This window comes from Dreissena polymorpha, chromosome 8 (assembly GCF_020536995.1).
Source record: "Dreissena polymorpha isolate Duluth1 chromosome 8, UMN_Dpol_1.0, whole genome shotgun sequence".
Classification (NCBI taxonomy): domain Eukaryota; kingdom Metazoa; phylum Mollusca; class Bivalvia; order Myida; family Dreissenidae; genus Dreissena; species Dreissena polymorpha.
This window is the reverse complement of record NC_068362.1, coordinates 51,339,961-51,349,278: the sequence shown is the minus strand read 5'-3', so window position 1 is coordinate 51,349,278 and position 9,318 is coordinate 51,339,961.

The following is a 9,318-nucleotide window of genomic DNA, read 5'->3' as shown; positions in this document are numbered from 1 at the left end:
GTCTTATAAATGTGCTGGCTTACTCAACAAATGTAAACACAATTGACGTTCGTTACCACGGGACTAAAAATGCTCCGGCGCCGCTTTGTCACATAAATAGCAGCCATACAAAGCTCAGGTGTACACTTTTCTGGATAGTGGATCAATTTGCAAGAAGATTGTGTGTTGCTCAACTGAATTCATAATTTAAGTTTCAATTAACATCATTAGCTTGCAAAATGTAGAAACAGTTCGCTCCATAAACTTTTACGATTTAATGCCAAAAAATGTTTACCCATGTATGCCTAGCGTCTAGAAAAAAGGCCTTGGCAAACAGTGTAGACCCAGATGAGACGCCGCATGATGCGGCGTCTCACCAGCGTCTGCGCTGTTTGCTTAAAGGAATTCTGTAAGAAATACTCTAAATATACTAGACATTTCTAATTTAGGAAATAAATTGATCCAATTAAGAAGGATGGGAGAGTCCACTCGGCATAAAGTGGTTAAGCCCAAGGGCACATAACTCAGGAACACATTGATAACTGCGGCTGAAGAAGGTGCCATCTACACTTAAATGGGCTTACATAATACCTGGTGATGACTATTAAAAGTGTCGATTAAATCGGTTGAGACATACTTTGCTCAACAAACTCAAAGGGGCCTTTTCACGTTTGGGTAAATTGACAAAATTGAAAACAATTGTGTCAGATTCGCAAATTTTCGTTTTAGTTATGATATTTGTGAGGACACTGTAATACTGAGCATTAACCATGCTCTAAAATATGCATCTTTTGACGATTTGAAAACCCGATAATTATAAAGCGTTGCAACGCAAAACGAATTAATAATTTTACTTCATGATTTATACTTGCCTGACAAAAATATACATAAGGATATTATTCCAGATTAAACATCAACAATCCGCTAAAAATAACCATCACGTAATCTCTCTCTCATCATCACGTGATCGGAACCTCCTTTATTCACCATGCGTATACCCCGTTAGTCAGTTATTTCCGGCGCCGTGTTTACATCAACATGCTCTTTAAGAAATCAGTTTATGTGGAAATTGGATTTATTTAAACCGTTTATAATGATTTACGGATTTAATTTCTGGATTTTTACAAGATTATTGTTTCGTGAATACATTGCATTATGGCTAACGCAGCTTTGATGCGGGTAGAAGCTGAATTATCAAGTGGAGAACACGACGATAACAGGTCAGTATGGTCAGTACGAAGCGATTCCAGTAAGAAAGGGAAATCTTGTACCCCTAGAGCCAGTCAGGATGATTTCGAGAATTTACGCAGAAATATCAGTGAAATGGACAAGCGGTTTTGTTCTCTTGACTCGAAACTGGATAAAATGATGTCAGTTGTGTTGGATACTGCTGGTTTAGCCAGGCAGAGACCAAGTAAGTCGAGCACTGTTCCTGGGGTGTCCAGAGCTGATACAGTGGTTCGCATACCTACAAATAGTATTCCGCCAGATATTTTGGGGCAGGAAGAAGACACTGTGTCTATTCAACCTAGTAGACAGGAGAGATCAGACTTACTGGGCGATGACGATGATTCTAGCCATACGTTGTTGAATGGCAGTGATGATAGTGATGAAGAGAACAATGCACGGTTTAGAAAGTACTCTAGCCAGACACAAAGTTTGTTGCGGGATTTGTTCGAGAAGACGCAACAAAAAAATCAGATACATGTAAGGAAGGAATTTCTCTAGACAAAGCTCAGTGTGACGTCTTGAAAGAGTCGTGGCGAGCTGAAAAAACCAGTGCGTATTTCGGCTTTCAAAGATGCTTATCGCACTTCATTCCCAGTGGCAGAGTCGGCAGAGGAACTGTTGAGTGTGCCTAGCCTAGATACAATTGTAAGCAGTCTGTTGCTTAAGAGATTTAGTTCTAAAGCCACAATGAAGTCATTTCATTTAGAGTCACAACCTTTGCGTGATATTGAGAAGTTGGCATTCCAAGGGCAGCATGCAGCTAGGATGGGTATTATTGTGAATTTGTACATGCAACAAGCCCTAGGACATTTGTTGCAAACATCTAGTAAAGAAGCAAATCTTGATAGTGCTGTACAATGTGTACGTGATATTTTTGCCAAAAACACAAAATCATTGGACCAATTGGGTCAAATAGCAGCTATTCATCATCTCATAAGGAGGAAATGTGCAATGGCAGATACTGGCCTAAATGAACCAAAGGACATAATGAATCAAATATGGAACTTGTCCTTATCCCATGAAGGCGTTTTTGGTCCGGGTTTAGAACAAACATTAAATGATCGAGTTGAAATCAACAAACACATTTCTGACCTTTTGCCCCAGGTTGATAGGAGGGGAAAGCGTAGGTCACTATCCATACCTGAACAGCCATGGAAACGTGCACGGTTTGGAGAGACAAAAAGGAACCAGAACTACCGTTCCTTCAATAACTACGGTGGTGCTGTTAAGCAGCAGTACAAGCCGGCTACAGCAACTGCGTCTTACCCGCGGTTTCCAAAGACCTCGATGATCGAGTTGAAATCAACAAACAAATTGCTGACCTTTTGCCCGAGGTTGATAGGAGGGGAAAGCGTAGGTCATTATATATACATGAACAGCCATTTAAACGTGCACGGTTTGGAGATACACAAATGAACCAGAACTACCGTTCCTTCAATTACTACGGTGGTGCTGTTAAGCAGCAGTACAAGCCGGCTACAGCAACTGCGTTTTACCCGCGGTTTCCAAAGACCTCGATGAAACCCACCTCTACGGTAGGTAGCAATTTTCGAGGTGAATATACAAAAAAATATATGCTTTTGATCAATACGAGATACCGGTAGGGGGCAGGCTAAAGAATTTTTTAAACAACTGGGAACAGATAAAACAGATCAATGGGTTTTGTCAATCATTCGAGATGGTTACAAAATGGAGTTTCAAAACATTCTCAAATTCAACAGCATTATCCAAACAAAAATATATCAAAACAATATGTCTATTCGGCAACAGGAGAAAAACCCTTTATTAAAAAAGAGGCAATAGAACCAGTATATCAAAACCTGAAGGTTTTTACAGCACATTTTTCCTTGTTCCCAAGAAAACGAGGGGAATGAGACCAGTTATCAACTTAAAACCCCTCAACCGGTATCTACGGACAATACACTTCAAAATGGAAACACTTAAGTCAGTTCTCAATCTCAATATTTCCAAAGCACAGAATGTTTCTCAGATTTTGTGCACAGAATCAAGTCTTTCAATTTCGAGCTATGGCTTTTGGACTCAAAGTTGCACCAAGAACATTTACAAAATGTGTGACAGTAATTGCAGCGTATTTACGGCAACACAGTCTAAGGTTGGCAGTGTATCTGGACGATTGGCTAGGTCCAAATGCAACCAGATTAGGCATTCTCCAGGATCGAGAGAAATTAATAAATCTCCTTGTAAATTTGGGTTTTATAATAAACATAAAAAAATCTCAATTGGATCAAAAACAAAAAATTACATACATAGGCAATTTGTTAGATCTCAAACAAGGCATGGTGTACCCTACACAGAAAAGGAAAAACAAAATAATTTTAGCAGTAAAGAACATCCTTTCCAAAGAATTGTCAACTGCAAAATACTATCTACATCTCCTAGGCCTGTTGGCGTTATGTGTAGAAATAATTCAGTTAGCACGCATTCATATGAGGCCAATCCAACTGTATCTATTATTCTTTTGGAAACCAAGTTCCAAAAATCTAACATATCAGATCCCTTTACGATGTCATTTAGTTCCACATCTGAATTGGTGGTTACTCCCAGCAAACATTTCAAGGGGCAGGTCTTTTCAATCCCCAATAGTAACAAAGACATTGTAATCAGATGCAAGCACATATGCTTGGGGTGCTTGTTTTGGAAATTCGATAACACAAGGTCGTTGGTCCCCATTAGAGAAACAGAGACATATCAATTGTCTAGAAATGGAAGCTGTTTTTCGAGCAATGTCTCATTTTCTTCCACAATTGAATAATCAAGTTGTTCTAATTCGATCAGACAATACAACAGATGTTCAATATCTGAACAAACAAGGGGGAACGCGATAAACATATCTATGTATGATAACATAAAAAATTTGGCAGTTAGCAATAAGAGAGAATATTCAAATCAAAGCAGCACACATTGCAGGGAAACTGAATGTTCTACCCGATCAGTTATCAAGAATTCAAATTCAACCAACAGAATTGACTTTGAACAAATATGTAGTACATCAACTTTTTCAAATTTGGGGGTTTCCGTTAATAGACCTGTTCACATCTGAACAAACAGACACAGATATTTTGTTCATGGATTCCTCATCCAACAGCTTTGGCATTGGATGCGTTGACAATTTCATGGGAAGGGATGTTCGCCTATGCATTTCCCCCGCTTTGCCTTATTCCGAGAGTGCTACAGTACATACAACAATTCAAATGCACAATAATTCTAATAGCCCCATTTTGGGCCAGACGCCATAGGTATCCAAAATTATTACAATTAGCCATAGCTCATCCAATAAAATTACCAGAAAATCCCATCCTGTTGTGCCAACCTCAATCTCAAATTCTTCATCCGAATCCAGGGGTGTTCCAATTAGTGGCATGGTTGTTATCGACAGACACCTTGCAACAACAGGGTTTTCAGAAATAGCTAGAAAATTGGTTAGATCCAGTTGGCGGTCAGGCACACAAGCTGATTATAATGCCAAGTATAAACGATTTTGTAGCTGGTGTGCACAAAGGAAAATTAATCCATTTGAAGCAACTATAATCCAGTGTGCTGACTTTTTAGCAGATTTATTTCATGATGGATTGCAATATCGTACAATTTCTGGCTAAAGGTCAATGTTGTCCGCAATTTTACCACCTGTGGGAGAAAGACCCATAGGGCAACATCCACATATAATAAGAATATTAAAGGGTGTATTTAACGAGCGTCCTCCTGTATGTAGACTAGCTTCAGAAAGGGACCTCCATATTGTTCTTGAAGCTTTACAAAAATATCCCTTTGAACCAATGGCTAAAACAACACTTAAATATGTTATTTACAAGACAATTTTTCTTGTAGCAATCACAACGTTTCGCAGGGTCGGAGACCTACAAGCGTTAAAATTGGGAGAAGGTGCTGTTACAGTTCAGAAGCAGGGCATAACTTTCTTACGTCAAGGTTTGGCTAAATAGGATCGACCTTCTCATAAAGCTCCAAAGATTTGTGTGCCATGTTTTAAAGATAATAAGTTACTTGATCCAAAGAGGTCAATAACATATTTAAAGAAGACAGAACCTTTTCGAGTTAAAGACAATAAGGATTAAACAGCATTGTTTTTGAGTATCAACAGTCCTCATAGGAAGGTGTCGAAACAAACTTTAAGTTCCTGGATTGTCAAGGTCATATGCATGGCGTATGAAGATAAAAGTTTGAAAGTTAAAGCCCATTCAACTAGAGCAATTGGCCCTTCTTGTGCACGTTTTAATGGTGCTTCAATGAATTTCATTCTGGAGGCAGCAGATTGGTCTAGAGAAAGCACATTTATGAAATTTTATCTCAGAGATGTTAATACATCAGTGTTACAATGATTGTTATGTTATAATGGGATAAAAAATCCTTTTTAAAAAAAAACAAAAAAAAACAATGATGGAATTAGAGTTCCAAGGAATAAATTGAAAACAACAGTTTATTTCCGACGGATTGTGTTGAGAAGACATTTAATTTTACTGAAATTCATATATTTGTATTGTCACCAAGTAGGTAATTCATTTGGTGTAAAAACTTCATTTGGTGTAATGAAGAACGGTATCCAGTAGATACTTTTTAGTCTTCTAAGAAGAATTTAGAAGACGTGACAGATACTGAGGATATACAACCGAAAATACAACCACAACCAAGGTTAGTATTGCGTGGTAATCTATCCTTATGAATATTTCTGTCAGGCAAGTATAAATCATGAAGTAAATTTATTAAATATTGACTAGAATTTGAATTTTAAGAATGAATTGATACTTGCCTGACATATTACCACCCACCTCCCCTATATGTATTTTCGGTGATGATTTGTCGCCGAAATAAAATTGACTAACGGGGTTTACGCATGGTATATAAAGGAGGTTCCGATCACGTGGTGATGAGAGAGAGATCACGTGATGGTTATTTTTCACGGATTGTTGATGTTTAATCGGGAATAATATCCTTATTTATATTTCTGTCAGGCAAGTATAAATCCATTCTTAAAATTCAAATTCTTGTCAAAATTTAATAATTTGGAGAGTTCTGTTGTTGTCGTTATATTGTGAAACTTCGAGTTTTGCTTTTATAATGTATAAAATACATTTGATACGGTATCTGGAAGGATGGCCGAGTGGTTAAATGGTAGACTTTTTACTCCAGGACTCCAGGGGTCAGTGATTTGAGCCATGCTGAGGGTTACTTTTTTCATTTTTTAAAACTTGTTTTTGATTTTTTACTGGAGCTTTTTTATATCCAATGTTTACATTTATCGATATAAAGCATTTTATGACAAACTTCAAAACATGCCAAAATATGTGAAAAGGCCCCTTTAAAACATAGCGTGTGGACAAAAAAAAAACCAACCAACCGACATCATGATTCAAGAATAACACATATCAAACTTCGTGTTTGGGGGTATTAAGCAATTAATTAAATTCGTATGGCGGTTAGTACTCAAGTTTTGATACAATGCATACGGTGAAAGTTAAAATGTTTATAACTTCACAACAAGACATTTCCAGATTCAGTTTCATGATCCTAGGCGTAAGCTCGTGAGCTATCATCCGGAAACCATTTAACTGTTTCGAGTCACTGTGACCTTGACCTTTGACCTAGTGACCTGAAAATCAATAGGGGTCATCTGCCAGTCATGAACAATGTACCTATGACGTTTCATGATCCTAAGCGTAAGTATTGTTGAGTTATCATCCGGAAATCATTTTACTGTTTCGAGTCACTGTGACCTTGACCTTTGACTTAGTGACCTGACAATCAATAGAGGTCACCTGCCAGTCATGATCAATGTACCTATGAAGTTTCATGAATCTAGGCGTAAGCATTCTTGAGTTATCATCCGGAAACCGTTTTACTGTTTTGAGTCACTGTGACCTTGACCTTTGACCTAGTGACCTGAAAATCAATATGGGTCACTTGCATTCATGATCAATGACCCTGTGAAGTTTCATTATCCTAGGCCTAGGCGTTCTTGAGTTATCATCCGGAAACCATCTTTTGGAAGGACCGACCGACAGACCGACGGACCGACATGTGCAAAACAATATACCCCCTCTTATTCGAAGGGGGGCATAACAAGTTGATGTACATGTATATATAATTATTTTCAAACCAGTTTTCGCGCACTGAAAAACAAAAAACTGGTTGGCTCAAAGAAATTTTAGGACAGCGCTAGCCCTGGTAGATAGACCCCACGACACCCACCAGTACATAATATAATCTGCAAATGTGGTCCTTTGAAAGCAAAAACTGCATCAAAGAACGAGTCACTGTGACCTTGACCTATGACCTAGTGACCCCAAAATCAAAAGGGGTCATCTACCAGTCATGATCAATGTACCTATGAAGTTTCATGATCCTAGGCGTAAGCGTTCTTGAGTTATCATCCGGAAACCATCTGGTGGACGGACATGTGCAAAACAATTTTCTTCGAAGGGGGGGGCATAATAAGCAATAGCGATATTTTTCTCAGCAAAATAAGTGTTAATAATTTGATGATAATGAATATCACAAAATGAAAGTGAAAGTAGAACTGTCAAAAATGACAACCTGTCAACGTGTTGTTTTTGCTGACACGAGAGGGCGATTACACTCTTACAATGTTTTCCCATTTTTACCATAGGCTTTGTCAATGACCTTTATAGTATGAGCGGATTTGTTATTTTTAATTGCTAACATGTAACTGCATGATGGTGTATATGATTACAATACACAGAGCACAAATAATGATATAAATATACCGATTAAGCTTATATAAATCAGATAACTATAGCCGGGTCAATTAAGGACTTAAAATACAATTTTAACACAAAGAAATCTAAATCAGGCACTGATTTTTCTTGTTTTAAAACAGTCATAGATCAGTTGTGGCCTGTTGGTAATGACCCATTGTTTGCTTACTTGTCACACCCTTAAAACTTTCCACACACCTATAATAGCAAATCTGGATTAAGGTGATCTTCAATAGTACATTTACACTTTAGCTCTGTCACAAGAGTGCTGGTAAAGTCAAGTCATATATTTAAATCTAGGCCATATCAACTCAAAGTGTCAAAGACAAATGAAAGATGCGTTCATTAATTATTGTCCCATTGTTTACTACTGCTATGAGTTTTTATATAATATAACTCATGATGACCATCGATCATGTGAGAGAAAATTCACATTATCTTAGTATATCAGTTTTAAAAACCTTTTAGATAACAAAGTGTGCTAGTTTTCAGTGTCGCTTCTGGGGATCAAACCCGCAGTGCAATCAAAGTCTACACTCTAACACTAGGCTTTTAGGAAGATTCTGAAAAAATTATCCCTCGAGAGCAACCAAACCAAAACTTAAGTCATATATTGCCGACTCGGTATTATTGAGTCGGTTCATGAGAGATAATGGAAGGTGCAACATCTCACATGCCCCCTAGCAGCGCCTTAAGCGGTATTCAATTCTCAACACGAAAGCGCTGGAGTCATTGATCCCGAGGGACCAGAAAAAAGCACTTGATTAATGTTCGAAATAAAATCTTTTGATTAATGACAATTCTATTATTTGAGCCAGCTCACAAAAAACGCAGTCTAATCGGTATCCAATTTAACTATTTGTTATTGTCATAAAACCGCTTTAAAGCACACAGCTTTCAAGCGACCGCAGGCTGATCTGGATCCAAACTGGCCACAATCGCCTTAATGTGTCTTTTACTGTGACACAGTTCATTTAACTTTAAAATAGAAATAAGAAAGAATACAAACCAGTAAAGGATTGGTAATCAATGTTGAATTTCAGGACAGCTTGGTCATCTCATATGATATGTTGATATCGGGTATCATAGTCATTCAATAAGTCACAAAATGCTCGAATAAAATTTATAAAGCAAAATGTGATTTAAATTGATAACTAAAAATACCAGTATGCCAGTTTTGCCGTGTCAAGCTGTCCAGATCAAGAAGGTCCTTCATTCACATCGAACAAATCCTTTGAATTCCATCCATTGTATTCATTAGCGATATTTAGTGAATAAATAACTCATATATCCACAATAACAGTTTCTAAATTCTCTCATGGGCGCGGCCATTGTTGTTATCACGTGGGCGGGTTACTTC